Below are 18131 nucleotides of genomic sequence, written 5' to 3' on the forward strand. Positions count from 1 at the left end.
AGGAGTCTCCTATGAGATACAAAATAGTAGTTGTTAATATCACAGAAATTAGTTTTGAATTTATTTATGAAGATAAGTGATGCAAGAGCATCCCATGCTCATCAGGGGAACATTGAAGATCCAAGGCATTACAGAGGTCATGGAACATCTCTTGAAGTCAATTGGGCAATCCTTGCACCAATTATGGCTCATGGAAGCATACAAAGTTATAATGTTGGACTCATATGTGGAAGAAAGTTGTAATTGGGCATGAGATAGGATTTTAGGATTTCATATGGTAGATGTGTCATTTGATAGGTTCATGTAGGTTGCCATGATCATATCTTGTCATTAGACAAGTCAAAATGTTCTAGAATTAAGTTTTGGGGTTTGAACAAGCAGGCCCTAGTTTTTAAGCCATTTTAAGGAGGGTTTTGAAGTTTGGGTGTTTAGGAGTGTGACCAAGACCTATAATCTTGAAAATCCTTAGTGTGTTGGTCCCTTTGTTGAAGCCTTGGTGTGTCTAATTCCTCCTTGTGTGTCCCAGAGTTGAAAGGTACATAAGTGGTGTCCAGAGATTTCTTGGTGAGGAAAGAAAGAGAATCAGTGAGTTGGCCCTTGGGAAGGAAGAAAACTTGTTGTGAAAATGCCTCCTAAAAATCAAATGGCTAGAGAACTTGAAGAATTGAGAGAAGAGTTGGCAAAAGAGAAAAGAGAGAGGAGAGAACTTGAAGCATCTAGAGTGAGGGAAGAAAGACAGATGAGAAGAGAGAGGCTGAAGCTTATTGCAAGGATAGAATCCTTAGAAAAGGAAAGGCAAGAACCTAGAGGAGAAGAGGTTAGAGGAAGAAATCATGGAGAGAAACATGAAGAAGAAGAGGTTGGTAATGCAAGGCAAGAGCATGAGACAACAGATGATCCTGAAGAAAGGAGATTTATGAGAATCATTAAGGCAGTACAAGGTAATGGTGGGAAGAACCATATTGATTTTCCAATATACCAGGGTAAAATGGATAGTGAAGAAGTGCTAGGGTGGATAGAGGCCCTTGAGAACTACTTTGATCTTGAAGACATAGAGGCAGATAAGAAGGTAAAAGTAGCAACAACAAGACTGAGAGGAACATCACTCACTCGGTGGACTAGTGTTCAGAATGTGAGAGAGGAAAGGTGGTGCAGGGCACCTTACCTATGTGGCAGGGGGGAACAAGTATCTCTGTTGCCGGACACCTTGCCACTCCATGAAAGCAAGGATTCAAGTAGATTAGGAAGTTGGAATAAAGGTTTGGTCCATATTTTACAAGTTGGTCTATGTTTTGTAATAAAGGCACATGTAAGGCCCACAAGCATTTTGGTGTGGTTATAAACCAAGTGACTCCATGGGACCAAAAGGCCTTAGAATAGGGTATTTAGAGTTTAAACAGTATTAGCAAAAAGTGTTTGTTTGTTTGTTTTATGGTTGGGAATGCCTATATGGTTGTTCCAACGGTCATGTAGACCTTTATATATGTCATATGTGATCTCAATTGAAAGGGGGAGATCAGAGTGTATGGTGGTTTGGAGAAAAAATAATAAAAACATCAATTTTCTGGAAATTTAGTTAGTTGCATTTAATAAATCCATATGACCAATTTCGAGTCAATGGAATAGTTTAAAAAGTTAGGGAATGCATAAAAACTATAGTTTGAAATTTGAATTTCAAATTCAAACGGTCATATTAGTTTTGGAGGGAAAGTAGTAATTTGGTATTTGTTTGATTAAATAAACCTTTGTAACCAACTTGGTCGGTTGGACAGGTGCATATAAGCCTATTTAAGTTGTAATGAACATATGCAAGACATGAATCATTATTGGTATGGAAAAAATCATAGAAATTTTATAGAACAACAATCATACTTTTCTCTGCATCAATCAAAAAAATAAAAAATAAATGATACTTATACATACAATGGGGCTCTCTGTGCGAATGAAAATCCCTGATGATCTAGGATGCCGAATCTGTACAGGCTCATCGCCAATAGCCACACCCTATATACAATAAATAATGTAATTAAATGAGATTACCACAAACATTTTACAATAATGCATCAATATTTAATCAATTAGAAAACATCTAATTACCTTTCCTTTGTCAATGCATGCTGGTTCACCCCTCGCACTTTGTCCCCCCGGGGCAGGTGGTATCTGCAAGATAAAAGAAAGATTAGCAACCATATATGCTACAATATCAAATAGAAAAAATAAATGCAAACACAACATAATGTACCATAGATGTCTCAAGGCCAAATGAAATGGTCGAGAGTGTAGCATCATCTATGTATCTGAGCTCCTCCTCGGTCATCAACTAAACATGAATGAAGATCACATACATGTAAAAGTCAGTATGGCTTAAAAATTAAAATTACTCTATTATAAAAATTAACATTAAATCACATAATTCATAACAAAAAAATGTATACACGTACCGACACCGAAGGAGTCCATGCCTCTACATTCCCCTCCTCTCTCGCATTAGGGTTTGTAGCCTCTGCACGTGCATCTGGTGTATCCTCGTCTAATACAAAATGATACTCAGGAAGATCACCTATGGGACCCAGGAAAATATTCTTGCATGTAATGCAAGTGTGAGGCACACAAACGTGTGATGAGCTAGCCGATGATGAACTGGCACCAACATCATCAACACGAGGAGGCAAGACTGACCTAGCCTGAGATATCATTAGGCTACTTAGCCTATGAATGGCTCTGATGGTCTGAGAGCTAGCCTCTGCCATAATATCCGAATGCTGCACTCGAGGAGGGGGGGAGATATCGGCGGGGGGGGGGGGGGGGAACAAAAGTGCCAAGTTTCTTTATCTGGGAAGAGGGTCTATCTTGAGGAGCTCCTAGTCCTAAGCCCATGTTGGGCTTCATGCTCCAATAGTTCACTTTAAGTTTCAACACAAATTCTGCATATAATTTTTGAAGGAAATAAAATCGTATGTCTAAATTGCCATGTGGCGGGATATCAAAGACCATCCACCAACGGTCCCAAAAATTTGCACGTATGGCGTCATTTGTGCACCATTTAATCGATAGTTTGGTTTTTTTTGGGTCAACTGGTATACCTGTTTTTGGGTTAGCAAAAAGGTTTGCCAAATCATCTTTGGTTATGTTGAGGGCCGCGACCTCATCATATTCCAAACCATCATCAAACATCTGGTGCATTTCATCATGCCAATGAAGAGCGGCATTTTGTTGGTTTGTAAGAGTTTCAATGTTATCCACTATGGTGTTTAACATGGATAACATAGGAGCCAGTGCAGGTACATTATTGTATGTTCTATGCAAACCTCTCAACTCAGTGAGATTTTCATTTATCAAATCCTCGATTTGAGGAGGGTTTTGAGGAGGTAGAATATTGGATTAGTCGAATATTGGATTTAAAATCGGATATCCGATATAAAATCGGATATTCGATATGATATCGGATATCCGATAAGGCTCGGCTTAACCTTCCAGGTTTGGTTCCTGGATAGGTAAAAAAAAGTCAGAGCAGATTTTGAAGTGCTTTTAGGCGTCTTCAAACTCTATTTTTTTCACATCGCCACTTTTTGGCACACCATGATCCTGCACATACCCGTTAGATGCCTTGACCATTTTCCTCCCTTCCTCAGGGCTTATATTCTACAATTCTTTTATCATTTCTTCTTTAGTTTGGTTATGAATGGAAGTTTCATCCATTTTTGGATGCTCTGTTTTCATCTTTTTACATTTCTTCTCAAAAATGTTCATGTTTGCCCTCCATGCAAATTGCTGAAAAGCCCTAGATTTAACAAAACTGTCATCAGTAAAAAATTTATGACTTGCCTGCTCTAACATAGGGTCCAATTCCCTGCCACTATAATCTACTATAGTTAGATCCAAACTTGGGAGGGAAGGTTCTGGAGGGATACCCTCATCTAATTCTGCTTGAGTAATAAAAATACCTCCTTGTAATCCCATCTATTTGATCTGTTCACCAGTGAGATGTTCTTCTCCAATCCTCAAAGGGGACTGAGTGGGTGAATATTCCTCAACTTGAGGCCTTTCTTCTGTTATTACCTTCTGCCTCTTAGAACTAGGCTCATCAGGTCTCTCCTCATGGGCTATACTAGTGGATCCTTTTATTTGTTTCCCCTTATCTATAGGAACCATTTTATTCTGAATTATAGTATACCCAGGCCTCTTTTGTACAATTATTTTACTAGCCCCCACATTTGGGGTGAAAGCCAATCTCCTTATGACCTTTCTGGCCTTATCAGGATAGGAATCAATAAAAAATTGTTTCTTTTCATTCATAACTTCCATTATTTCAGGGAAGGTATTCATGAGTTTACTTATTTTGTCAACCTCTATAACAACATTATCTAAAGGATCATATTTATTTTCAAAAAAATGAATGAATTCTAAGACCTGAGAATAAACTCTCCACTTTTCCTTTTTAGTTTCCTGCTCCTGCAATGAGAATTCATTCCTTATAATATCCTCTAGATAATAAGAATCATGCTTGACTGGTCCCAACTTGATTCTATGCCTCAACATCTAATTGAAAAATCCCTTAGAATCACAGAAACGGGGATGAGAAACAACCATCATATACTACTCCAAAATTTTATGCAAAAAGAGCCATCCCCCTTTTGTAATCACAAACTGATGGGCCACTGTGCAGGTAGGGAAAATTGACCCTAATTGCCTTTGCAACAAAAAAATTTCTTCAACTCCCCCTAACTGCCACAAAACTTCAGCCACTCCTACCTTCAAAGGTACTTGGTAAGGCAAAACATGAGGACTCCCTTTAAAACCATATATTCTGAAAATAGTAGAAACGGAGTAAGGGATGATAGCTCCCCAATTATGTGAAACTTTCAAGTCATGGGTGTTATCCATAGGCCTAATGAGACTCATTAGTGCTTTAAGGATTCTGGGATTGTCACTCAATATAAGGCACCTCAACTTAGAAGCAAAATATCTATCAAATCTGACAAAACTAGCATTACTTACATCCCAGGTCATATCTGCACTCCACAACTGGACTGGCAGTATTTCCCCATTCTTCGCTCTGTTTAGTTCCATCTCATTACCAAAATATGTCACTCCTTTGAACAAAAACATATGCATTAATAGAGAGTAGTGACCAAAAGTTTTTTCCACCTTGCCCTTCACAATCCCAACTAAACCAATGTGAATTTCTTCAGCCAAAAAGGAAGCAAAATAAAAAATAACATCTACACTGAAGGAAGCAATCTGAACCATCATGTACATGAAACCAATGGGCATAAGTTCTTGCTCATCTTCATCAAAAACTCGGCATAAGGTCCGGTATATATCTACAGCTTGGGAAGTAAAAAGATTCTTCTTAAAAGGCTCTCTAGAGGCTGCAGTAATTACTGGAAAAGTTCCTATTGTACCAATATGTGCCCTCAGTGCACCTCCCCTGATTACATCCTTCTTTGCTTTATATTCATTCTCTAATTCTAGTAGATTAATTTGCACATGGTAATCTGATAACGGTTCCAAGTGAAAATCCTCTCTAATTTCTTCAGGAGTAATCGAGACTAGAGGCACACCATCCTTTATTCTTACAACCCTAATGGCTTGGTCATAATTCTTAGCAATGGCTTCAAGAAAATCATAATCCATGAAAACACTTGGGACTACTAACTTTCCCAAATCAAAATTCCAGACATTAGCATGCGGGGCAAACAATTTTCTTTCTAAAAACCACTTTTTAAATAGGATAAGACTAGTTTTAGTAGTCGTTGCATCCCTTACCCAATTCTCCTTTTCATATAGGCTATCCACAATTTTAAGCCTAGGGTTTAAGGAAATCAAATTTTTAACTTGTGCAAGCTCTACAGTAGACTCTAGGAGTAATTCTAATAAATCATCATGGACATTCCTATCCATATAGTTAATTTGCCTAGAAAATGGCTTCTTAGGAGGCATTTTAACAGTATTGAGAGAACTAGAATGCCACAGAGGTTATAGTATGAGTACTTACTTGACTTGCTGAACCTGTTCTTCTCTGAACCTCTATAATTGATCTCGAACAACTGAGGAATAGTTTTCATGTTCTTACCAGGCTTAACACGACGAAATCAATAAGCTCTTGTGCTCAAAAAATCTGCAATCTTTGTTCGCGTGGGATTGGAATTAATAAAAATATCCTATATTATACTTTTTTTTTTCCACACATGAAGATGTCATTTATCATAAATGCGCAGGATAGAAAAACAGAGTGGCATCGCATTTTCTTTTTTAAACTTGCGCCGTTGATCCATGAAAAATCCTATGACTTGGGAATGACAACTAGGCTGACTCAACTTTCTTCTTAACACATTAGTAGTCAAACTAATGAAATAACTCCATCTGTACCTTTCCTTCAAGGCTGGCGCTTCAAACTGGGTTCATGGATGACCACAGACACGTATCATCAATTCACTAACTTGTTATACATAACTCTCGAGCACCTTTCCACAGCAGGCTAGCGATAACCACTGATCCTACTTTAATCGTGTGGAAAATAATTGAAACAACCTTTAAAAACACAATGGTGGGTCCCTTGCTCATTAACTCGTTATACTTATTTATTGCACATCTCCTCATAGCGAGTTAATGAGCGTCGTCGATCTAGATTTGATCTTGCGGTCAACAATTTACTGCAACAGTGGTGGGCCACCACTCACCAACTCACTATACATAACTTCCAAGCACTTCTTCATCTAGAGCTAATGATGGCTTTTGATCCTTGCTTGATCTCATGATCAGAAATCTTTGTACGTTATACACGGGAAGTGGGTCCATGATATTGCTGTCACTGAGCTGGCTCAACATGCTGGCACATATATATATATTTAAATCTCTTGATGACATCACATGTCTTGGGCCTCGCCATGTTTATGACTTTCAGGTGGGTGGCTATGTCACTATTGGCAAAAAAACCAACAATCCGGCTAGCGACATGGTGAGCTCCGATGAATCAAAGTTTTTCGGCTCAAAGATATTTCAACAGGATGCCAGCATGTAATTTGATCTACACAGCTCAACCTTATCACGTCACTCATTCGGGGCCCACCTTTGAGAATTTTTTAGTTACATTACCATTTTTTGAGTAATCACTACATCACTACCAACATAAAAACCCCAAATCCAGCTAGTGATATGGTGAGTTTTAGTAAGCACTTTAAAAACAACACCCAGAAAAAGAAACTACAAAAGACAATAACTTACATAGGGACAAAAGTAAAACATGCACCATATCTTTCTCGAGATCCTCAAAATTACTTCTGATCTACGTCATCTTTGGAAAATCTAGGCATTCGCTATATCACCATCAGAAAGTTGCAAGTGTTTTCAGTTAGCAACTTGGCGAATTGCTAGATAAAATTAAACTCCGGTGACACCACTCTGGTCTGGGACATAGTACATGGTCAATAGATCTTCCCACCAACACATTTTGCGGCACTAGACTCCACTTTTCAGTATCACACATAATTGTTTGATGGTTGCTACCTCGCTATGCATAACATAGGAGCATCTTGCCATAGCGAACATGCGACAACCATAGATTCAAATTAGATCAGATGGCAAGATTAAAACCCCTTTTTCAAAAGACTTAACAACGACGATCAAGCAGGAAAGAAAAGAATATTCGCTCCTTGTTTGTTTTTAAAAAAAATAAAAAAATTTCATGCCAGGAAAAACTTAAAAGGACAAACCTAAGGCTTTTCACAGATTTTTCAAAGGTATCGAAATATACTATGCCAAAACCTAAAGCCCTATGACTTATCAGAAACTTCTCATCTGATTTTTTTTATGATCCTAAGAAAATTTGATTCGCAAAAAATCAGACCAACATATCTGATGTACTCATTAAAAGATACTTTGTCCTCAATTGAGGGATCATTTTTGTACAATTTAATGTGAATAGCACACAAATTGTATTGCACATTTATCTGCTAGATGTTGGGTACGTTGATTTGACATAATAAATTAGTGGTTGCTAGTTCTAACAGATTCAAACTTGTAAAAAAAATTCTAGAAAACATTTTTACTATCCAACATAGTTAACCTGAGAAACCAACAACTCCATGGATATATCCACACAACCTCTGTAAGTTTTTTATATGCATAGCTATGGGTATTCTGTTTAAATTTTCAAACTTAGTGCCATCGACTTAAGTAGTCCTTCATATGTTCTAATGATAAGTCATTGAGTCACTACTGATATGTAAGACATGGAAACAAATAGATTCTTATTATGGGCTGGTGTATTTATTGCTTTTGGGCACTAACATACTGCAGATCTTTACTTTTGCATTAGAAACCTTGTGACTGTTAAGTAGTACAAACTTAATAATTTTACTACCTGGATCAGTGGGATCAAGAATGCTTTCGAGCACAGATCTAGGTCATTTCTTGATTTCCAACTCTTCAACTTTTTTTGTCAAATTTTCACATAACTCTTGTATCACTTCCAGTCCTCCAGTAAAATTCCTATTTACTTTGTGCTCTTGTGCTGTAACTTTTTAAGCTAAGCCAAAGCTTTTCAATGTCTGGGTTTCAGGCTTGCATGCTTATCTCTTCAGTGAGATACATTATATGGTCTTTTTCCTATTGACATGATGAATTTTGAAGAATGCATTGGTTTAGGTCTAGCTCTTTTTCGTACTTCATTCCTGCATTTGTAGAAATGTTTCTTTCATACTGTTACTTGAATTTGTAATAGTAGCTTGGATAGTTATGGACATTTTAATCTGTAAAATATATACCCCCACTTGGGTCTACTCACCATGTCATCATTCTAGAAAGTTAATTTACAAAAAGGTAGTGCATTGTAACATTGTACATGTGTATTTTTGTTGTAGGTACATGTGTATTTCTGTTGTAGTCGAGGAGAGGGATTTCTCTTCGAGCATATTTCCATAAGTACATGTGTATTTTTGTTGTAGGTTTTTATGATAATATTGAATATGGAAGTGAATACTATTACTATCATTATTATTTTTTATGCCAAAGTTCAGCCATTGTTGTGTAATACAAATGGGAAAGTCTCCGCTCAAGTGTTTTTTCTTGGTGAGGTTTTGATGATAAGTGTTAAAAAGAGTCTAGTTGCAAAAAGAATGTAATGTACTTGTTGTTTCATTTTATTGAAAGTGTGTAGATGCAGATTTATCATTTGGAATGTTGGTCTATTGTAACAACTACTATAATTTTTGTTATAGTAATGAAAGAAAAGAAAGGAAATGTATATGCAGAAGCTGTAGTTGTAAAAGCTTAGAAGAAATAATAATGACAAATTTTTTGTTTTATAAATATAGTTATGTTGGTATCATATTTTTCTTGTATTTTTGTTTTAATAATACATAATCATATTGTATCATTTAGACAATAGTTTCATATTCAAAAAAAGAACAAAAAGAAAAAAAAATTGAGTGCGTTTCTCTCTTCAACTCTAGAACATTCAACTTAAACATCAACACAAAGATAATAATTTGAAATCTAGTGTGTTTAGTGCTTGGAGTTATACCCTCAATACCTAGGCCATGAGGGCTATAAAACATGATATTCATGTGATTCTATGTTAGATGATGATGATGATAATGAATAATCACCATCTACTACTAGCTCATGTAGTGATAAAAGGTCTTCAATGCACCTCTAACTACAAGTATTCCATGGAAAACTTGTGATGGAGATGACTCCTCAAACTAATAGACTATCATGGAAATTTTTTGATGAAGATGACACCTACAAATACTGGACTATCTTCAAAAACTTATGATGAAAATGGCACCTAAATTTACTAGACTATAATTGAATTGATGTACTTTGGATCCTTCACCGAAAGTCTCTATCATTTTGTTAGAAGATGATTTATCTTCTAGTTCAACTAAAAGAATCTCTCTCCTATATTTCAACATTACATTTAATTGTTGCATTGCAATTAGGTCTTCCCCAAAAGGGTTTCCATTTGGATGAATAACAAACTATCATCGAAAAATTGTGATGAAGATGCCACCTGTAACTATTACACTATCATAGAAAAATTGTGATGAAGATGACATTAAAAACTATTGGACTATCATGTGTACAAGTCACAAAATGATTCCAACATATGAAATTAAGTGTACTACATAGGATAGTGATGACTGAATTTCCATGCCCTCCAAATTTGGTGGTTGTAACATTTATACCAATTTCATTTGTGGGATACACACTCTTGATAAGTTAGTTAGCCTTGCGACTAAGGTCGATGGGGAATGTTGACACATGCAACCTGAGCATGAGTTTGAATTTGGTATTTCCTTAGGGATATTTACTTATTTTCCAAATAGAAGCTATCATCTCCATTTTGTCTATCATGATAAGTTGTCATAGGTTTTTTGAATGAATTTATTTTCTTATGTGTATTTCTTCTCATAGAATGAACTTAGCCGAATGAAGCTGAACATGTGAATGCTTGATGACCTGGTTCAAGAATATTGTGTATATAGAGGCCTTGTACATTCTAGTATAATTTCTCCCTCATATAAGGTCACTTATGGATTTAGGCAAATGCAAGATGCATTCTCAAAGGGTGTCTTTTGTTAGTTTTGAGATACCAATAATTATTGAAATAAATAATTTATCCTTAGCAAGATATTACTTCAAATTGTCATAATCTGTGACTTTTGTTGACAGGTTTAGACATCTCTCTCACAAGTAGATCATTGAAGCTAATTACAGATGATACCAATCTGGATAATACATGCTCAAAGTAATTTTCTACTATTAACATTAGGAGTGGATAAGAGTAGGTAGTTATTAAAACCATTTCAAATGACGTGGTGATGTATGAACTCCCATTAAATTTCTCACATAAGCATGATTAAGATGTTGAATTGAGATCTCCAATTGAACATGTTCATTGTAGTGAAGCTTGCAGCTCCAACAAGACTTGTCATACTGATAAATTAGGAGTACATCTAGAAAATCATCCTAGGTGGAAAGGGAGACATAATGAGAGTGAATCACAAGGGAATTTAATGGTGGATTCTACCAAACAAAGAGATCATGCTTATCATTTCCTCTAGCAATTCTTACGCAAAACATCATTAAAATAATTGTTCCCTTTGACAGTGTCAAAGAGTGTATATATACAATATTTTTGAAGTTTTTTTGTGCTAAATGAACCTTTTGTGATCAAGTCTTGTAAATATTTTGGTTGGTACAACTACAAATTTCTTACTGGCTTTGTACTAGTACCCAAGATTAACATTGGTGACATTAGTAGAATTCCAAGTTTTGCTCTTGTATTCCTATTAACTGTACTTGATTTTTGAATATGTTAACGAAGAAACAAATGCCAGTTAATTTACAGACTGGAACTGACCTGAATTGCTTGATGTATTTTTAAAATGTTGAGATGCATATACTAAGAATTTTTTGTTGCTGTGGCTAAGCCACAACTAACAGATAGGTCAAAGCTTCCAACTATTCTAGATCATGTGATTAAAGAGTTGCTAAACTTGAAATATCTTCAGCAAGTAAGTATATTTTCCTATGAAGAAAGACCATGCCTGACAATATGAACCCAGAACAAAATAATGAGACAATGGTTGCATTGTGGATTCAGTTCCGAAGAAAATCTGATAAATGTTATTGTCCTTGCAAAAAGTGTAAGGGCTTAAAGAATCAAAGAATTCTAATCACAATAGCCCAAAGTCATTGTAGGCAATATGGTCATGTTGAAGGGGGCCACAATTTTTGTCCATTGCTGAATGTGGATTTCCTACTGCAGGAACATGGAGGTGTGAATATCCAAGCTGAGGATAACACTCCCATGGAAGAAAATGATAATGTACCAGAGGACATGATTAAAGAAGATGGTATTGAGGAAAGTGATGAAGAGGCTCACAATGATGGTACTAGCGAATTTGATAATAATGATGAAGATGGTCTTGATATAACTTTACTTGAGAAGGCACATAAGCCCTTATACGAAGGCTCCCAAACAACTCTACTGTCGGCTATAGTGTTGTTGGTGAACTTAAAGGTTATGAATAATATATCCAATGTAGCAATATCACGTATGCTAAGGTATGTCATTTTTTTCATCTTCAATGTTAGCATACAGTTACTATTCATTATATTAACAATGCATATTTGTTGTTGTAGGTTGATTAGTGAGTTTTTGTTACCACCATCAAACATTTTGTTTCATTCATACTGAGAATTATCTAACATTATGGATAAGATTGGAATGAAGTATCAATCAATACATGCATGTCCCAATGATCACATTCTATATCATAAAAAACATGAATTTGCAACAGAATGCCTTGATTGTCATGTTAGTAGATATTGGTCAGATCAAATAACAAAAAAAGTGCCTCACAAGGTTCTTTGGTACATTCCCATTATTTCACATCTTGAACGATTATTCAGGTGTACTAGCTTGGCACAATTTATGGATTACCATGCATGCAATAGAAGTCAAGATGACATTATGCGAATGCCTACCGATGGTTCTGCATTTAAAGAGATAGAAGAAACATGGTCACATTTTAAAAAAGAATCTCATAATCTAAAACTTTCATTGGTGGCGGACGGTGTCAATCCAGATGGAGATATGAGATCTATTTACTTAGTATGGCCTATTTTTGTTATTAACAATAACATTCCTCCTTGGATGTCCATAAAGAGGGATCACATAATTTTGTCAATGATTGTGCCGGGTATTTTTTACTTTATAGTTATCTAAATTAATTTATAAATAGTGCATGAAAATGGTTATAATAATTACGTAATGTTTACGTTCATTCAATTCCTAGGTAAATACAAAGTTAAAGATATGAACGTGTATATTGAGCCCCCAATTGATGAGTTGTTGAAGTTATGGAATGGCATCACTATGTATGACATCTCTAGACTGATAGGACATCAACAATTTCAATTCTATGCAATGCTTGTATGGACAATACATGATGCCTTTGGGCTAACTCATTTTTGCGGTATGTTATATTGTTAAGATTAAATATTTTTGGTATGTTATAGTTCTTACACATTACTATCAAATGCTTAAGTTGCGCTTGATCATTGTACATGATCCAATTATACATGATCTTTTAGGTCTTCAGACATAAGGAAAATTTGCATGTCCAGTTTGTGGTCCGAAGATGAAATGTTGTCATTTGAGAAGTTTAGGAAAGTAGGTGTTTGATGAGTTTAGACACTTTCTCCATCATAATCATAAGTATCAAATTGCCAAAAAATATCTTTTCAATGGGAAAGAAGAGACATCATCAAGGCCACCAAGAATGACTCCTCATTTATGGAAGTTGGAATACGATCAACTAAATCGTCGAGGTAATGTCCAATTGGTCGTCTGAAGTTTACAATTTGTATTTTGATATTGTCTTATATTTACTAATGCTATAACTGATGCTCGTGAAGGTTGTCAAGGCATCAATGACCAACTTCCTAGAGGAATTAAAAGTTATCCTACTCAATTTAGTAGGTTACCATACTACAAGGATCTTCCAATCACGCATTTGTTTGATGCTATGCATATTGGAAAGAATGTAACACAGACACTATGAAAAATGTTGGATGGAAGGCATGATAGAGAACAAATTGCTAAAATTTGTACTGACATTCATGAATCTAATCATGCACTAAAATTTTTCTTTGAATCAAATAGGAATGGAAACTGCATAAATACAAGTGCCCTTCCTTGGTTATTAACGGAGCAACAAAGTGATGCATTTAAAGAAGTCATAAAAAGAACAAAATTTCCAACAAGATTTTCTGCAAATATAAGCACTCTTCTATCAAAGAAAGGTGATTTTGGGCTAGGGTTGAAGACACATGATTGGCATACCTTCCTCAAGGTAAGTCATTTATTCTATTTACAGTATATTTGTAAGATTGAATATAGTACCAGTTGCATTATTTAATAATATATTAAAATGATCATTTTTTAATGATTGCAATTTTTCCTACCTCTATCCCTTCCACAATAGTTTGACAACAGTATTAAACAAGTTATATATGATCTTCGAAAATACATGAGGTTAGAAGAGTGTTTTTTCTTAGATTTGTAGCTTTTTATTTGAAATCTATTGTATAATTTTATTTGAAATCTCCTCTATGTGTTTTTGTGTGTTGAATCTCTTTTAGGTGGTTATCATCTAAATAAATTGATAAAAAAGATATAAGATATTGGAAGAGAAAAATTCCACAACTTATGTGTGAAATGCAAAAGTGTTTACCTCCAACGTTTTTCAATGCTCAAGAACACTACCTCATACATCAAGTTGAGGAGATTGAATTGTGTGCACTTGTACAAGCTAGATCAATGTGGATGGTTGAGAGACACTTGAAATTTATGAAGGGCTTGGTTCGACAAAGAGCACATCCTAAGGGTTCTATGATAGAGGGATATATGATATACCAGACCATGGTGTATATCAGTGAATATCTTCCAAAGTTTGCAACAGGTATCCATGTAGATCACATTTGGGATCCCAACTATAATGACAAATTCAAAGGGGAGTACCTGATGGGGAAAGGTAGATTGAGGAGGGTGAGAGGTAATTATAAGTTTTTTTTTTGTAATTTAACAATTCTTATCCATCATCAATATATATAAATTGTTTCTAACTGGTGTAATTGTCTTCTTTATAGTTGGTGGTGAGTGGGATGCACTACACTTGTAAATTGCAAACAATCTTGATTGGATGATAGTGTGGATTGAACAGTCTCAAGAAAATGGTTGCTCATTAACATGGGATGGCGTTGCATCATTGGTTAAAGAAGCTCATTGTAATGGAGATCCCAATGTTACGCCAATGGTACTTGATCTAATATATGGCTTAAAAGATACAAAGGTATGCATAAGATTACTAATCATGAGACATAAGTTTAATATCAACTCACAGATCAATGAGAAGATTCTTGACATGTTTGAATAATTTCAGGTCAAACACCACAAAGCTATGTACTACCATGGCTATAAATTCTACACAAAAAGTTAGATGAAACGAAAAAAAAAGTGATTTCGGGATAAGTGTTGTCTTTGCAGTCACCAATATTTCATCTAGAACTAACATACATCCTCAACAATCTAAAAATTGATACTATGGAATTTTGGATGATATACTTGAGTGCGACTTTGATTCATTCAAAATAGTTCTATTTGTCATGAAATGGTTTAGGTTAGGATTGAATCGAAATGATCTCGATAGGATTTTTATTGAACACGATAGTGGATTTACTATGATTAATACAAGGTTATTTGAGCTAGTCAGAGATGAGCCCTATGTTCTTCCAAGTCAATGCGAGCAAGTGTTTTACTTTGGTGTTCCAGAAAAATCAGGTTGGTCATTTGTTGTTAGACATGACCCAAGAGGAAGGCTAGTAAAGTATAATGTGATTGAAGAAGAAGATATTGAAGAAGCACAAGAGGAAGTAAATGATTATCAGGAACGACAGTTACCCAGTGATGAAGAAGAAGAAGATGGTGATGATTTTGGTCATGCTAACGATAATGGTGATAATAATGATGATGATGCTGATGACGATCATGATCATGGTGATGAAGATGGTGATGATCATGGCGATGATGGTCATGATGATGATAGTGATCAAGAGGATGATGATGGTGATGAAGATGGTGGTGGTGATGACGACGATCAAAGTGACAAGTTCGATGATGATGATGATGATGATGATGATGATGACATGGATGAAGATCATGATGATCAATGAAATCTTTAGATACAATCAATGTCAACTATGATAGGGTCTTGTATGACCAAATATTTCTTTACAAACCATATGTGCACATATAAACATTAAGTAGAACATGTCAAATATTTTTTTAGATATAAACATTAGTTATGATAAATTTTTAACTTAAGACAAATGATTTACATATACAATTTACTTTATTATTAATATTTTTTTTGGTAAATCTATTACTTTAATTTTGCTGCTGATTTCTAAGACTTACTAATTTTTTTCACAAGGCGATATGGATGCACCATCTCAGACAGCTTCAATAGAGGTAAACATTAATTATTGTAAATTTTAATGTTAATATAGAAACAAATGTCCTATTATTATGTTCTTTTCTTTATGGCTTTGGAGTTATTTTGATGAAAGTATACGAATATTTGATGTCACAAATGATAGGAAAAAGCTACAATGATCGCTAATCAAATGCAATCTAAAATACGGGCATCATATCTACATGACATTGGCCTTAGTACTGACCTTGTATTCATCACCCAACAAATTATGCAAAGATACACTGATCATCTTGTTAAAATTATCATCAAGGGTGACAGAAGTGAGGAGAAAGAGGCACCAAGAATAGAATTGGACAGCAGAATCCAATCTTTGAAAGTAAGTAGTAATAGAAGTTCAATAGATATTAATCTTTTATAGTATCTTATGGATCATGATCTCTAATTTTATGTGTTCTTGTATAGACATATGTGCCAGTTGTGAGGTCACATCGTGAACATGGTCAGGATTGTTGCAGAGTACCTTCGTGTAAGTAACACTTTGTTTGTTTTGATTAACATTATAACACTTACCTTTTTTTTGTGGATGTTTCTCGCTAGTATCCCATTTGATATTTATCCATTGCAAATTTCTTTGCTAACAATATTCTATTCTTTAGCTCATGATGAAGTGCAAACTCGTCCTTCACTTGGCGGTCCACTATTGGCTGTTGCATTGTCGGCAACAAGGACCATGCAAACATCATCGTCTATGCCCAGTAGAACTGGTAAAACCTTGTTTTTCTATATTTTGTAATGTGTTATATTTTGTAATGTCTTTCTAAAGGTTGATGAACAATGAAGTAGCATACTAGTGCTTAAATGATGTCTACAAAAGCTTTCATACACACAAACACATGCATACACACACCACGCATACATACTTATATAGCCACACATAGAGAGACACAGACATAGGCAGGGAGGTAGACCAACAGAGAGCAATACTAAAATTGTCATTTAATTGTATGATGTTTCAGTTGATAGAGCAATAGAGAGTAGTACTATTGAAGCTAATCCATTTCCTGGAGTAGTTCATGTGATTAGTACTAGTTCGTATGGAGGGACATTATTGCTGAATAAAAAAACTATGTTTCCATTAAGAGAACGAAAGATTCTAGGTGCTTTAAAATTGATATTATTTAAAGTGTAAATTTAGTTTACTTTTACATTACTCATTTTGGACTGATAAATCCTTTATGTTTTTGTAGGTAATAATGCTTTCTTTGAACATCTTTTTCATATGACATTGAGTCTATTTGGACCCACCATACGTAAAAGGTACGCAGTTTCATATCGTTGCTGCATAATTTTTGTTTTCTTCTATTTATTGTAATATATTAAAGTTATTAATCTAACAATCTATTTGTTTTTAAAAAGGTGGAATTAAAAAATCAACTGATTGCATCCATTGAGGAGAAATTTGTGAAAAACATTTTTGACACTGGCCTACTTCTGAAAAGAGCAGCAAAGCATATAAAGACTGTGATGGATCAATCTAGAAGGTACGAACATCCTCCTATGATTCCACTGATGGAGTGGAATGAAATAATAGAAGATGCAAAGGAGAAAAGGCTATGTGAAGATAGAGATAATGAAGCAGCGCAGGGCAAAAAGAGGTATGTCATTATAGTGTTAAGTACATTGTAATCATGCACTAATTATTGATATTTGTAAATATATAATCTAAGATGTTTGAAATTGTTCATAGATTGCAGGACACATCTGTGGCTACAAAAGCGAGAATAGAAAAGGTTGGCCAACACAAACTTGGCTCTTGTGGCTATATGAATCTGCAGTCTCGACTTGTAAGTAGAGCAATGAATTTTGTATTTTTTTTAATATAATGTTGCAAACAGTTTTGTTTAATAAAACCATACATGGAAAACTGATGTTATCAAGCAAAAAACACAGGGCACAGATTTCAATGTGGAGGTCATAGATGAAGATAGAAAAATTGCCTTGAAGAAAAGCTATAAAGTTGTGGTTGCACGCCTATGTGAAGAATCTGTAAGCCTTGCCCAAGAATCTAGTGCACCAAATGACATCTCACAGGTAAATTGGTCAGATGAAAAGTAAATG

Source organism: Cupressus sempervirens, chromosome 6 (assembly GCF_028749045.1).
Source record: "Cupressus sempervirens isolate cs-2001-9-10 chromosome 6, ASM2874904v1, whole genome shotgun sequence".
Taxonomy (NCBI): Eukaryota; Viridiplantae; Streptophyta; class Pinopsida; order Cupressales; family Cupressaceae; genus Cupressus; species Cupressus sempervirens.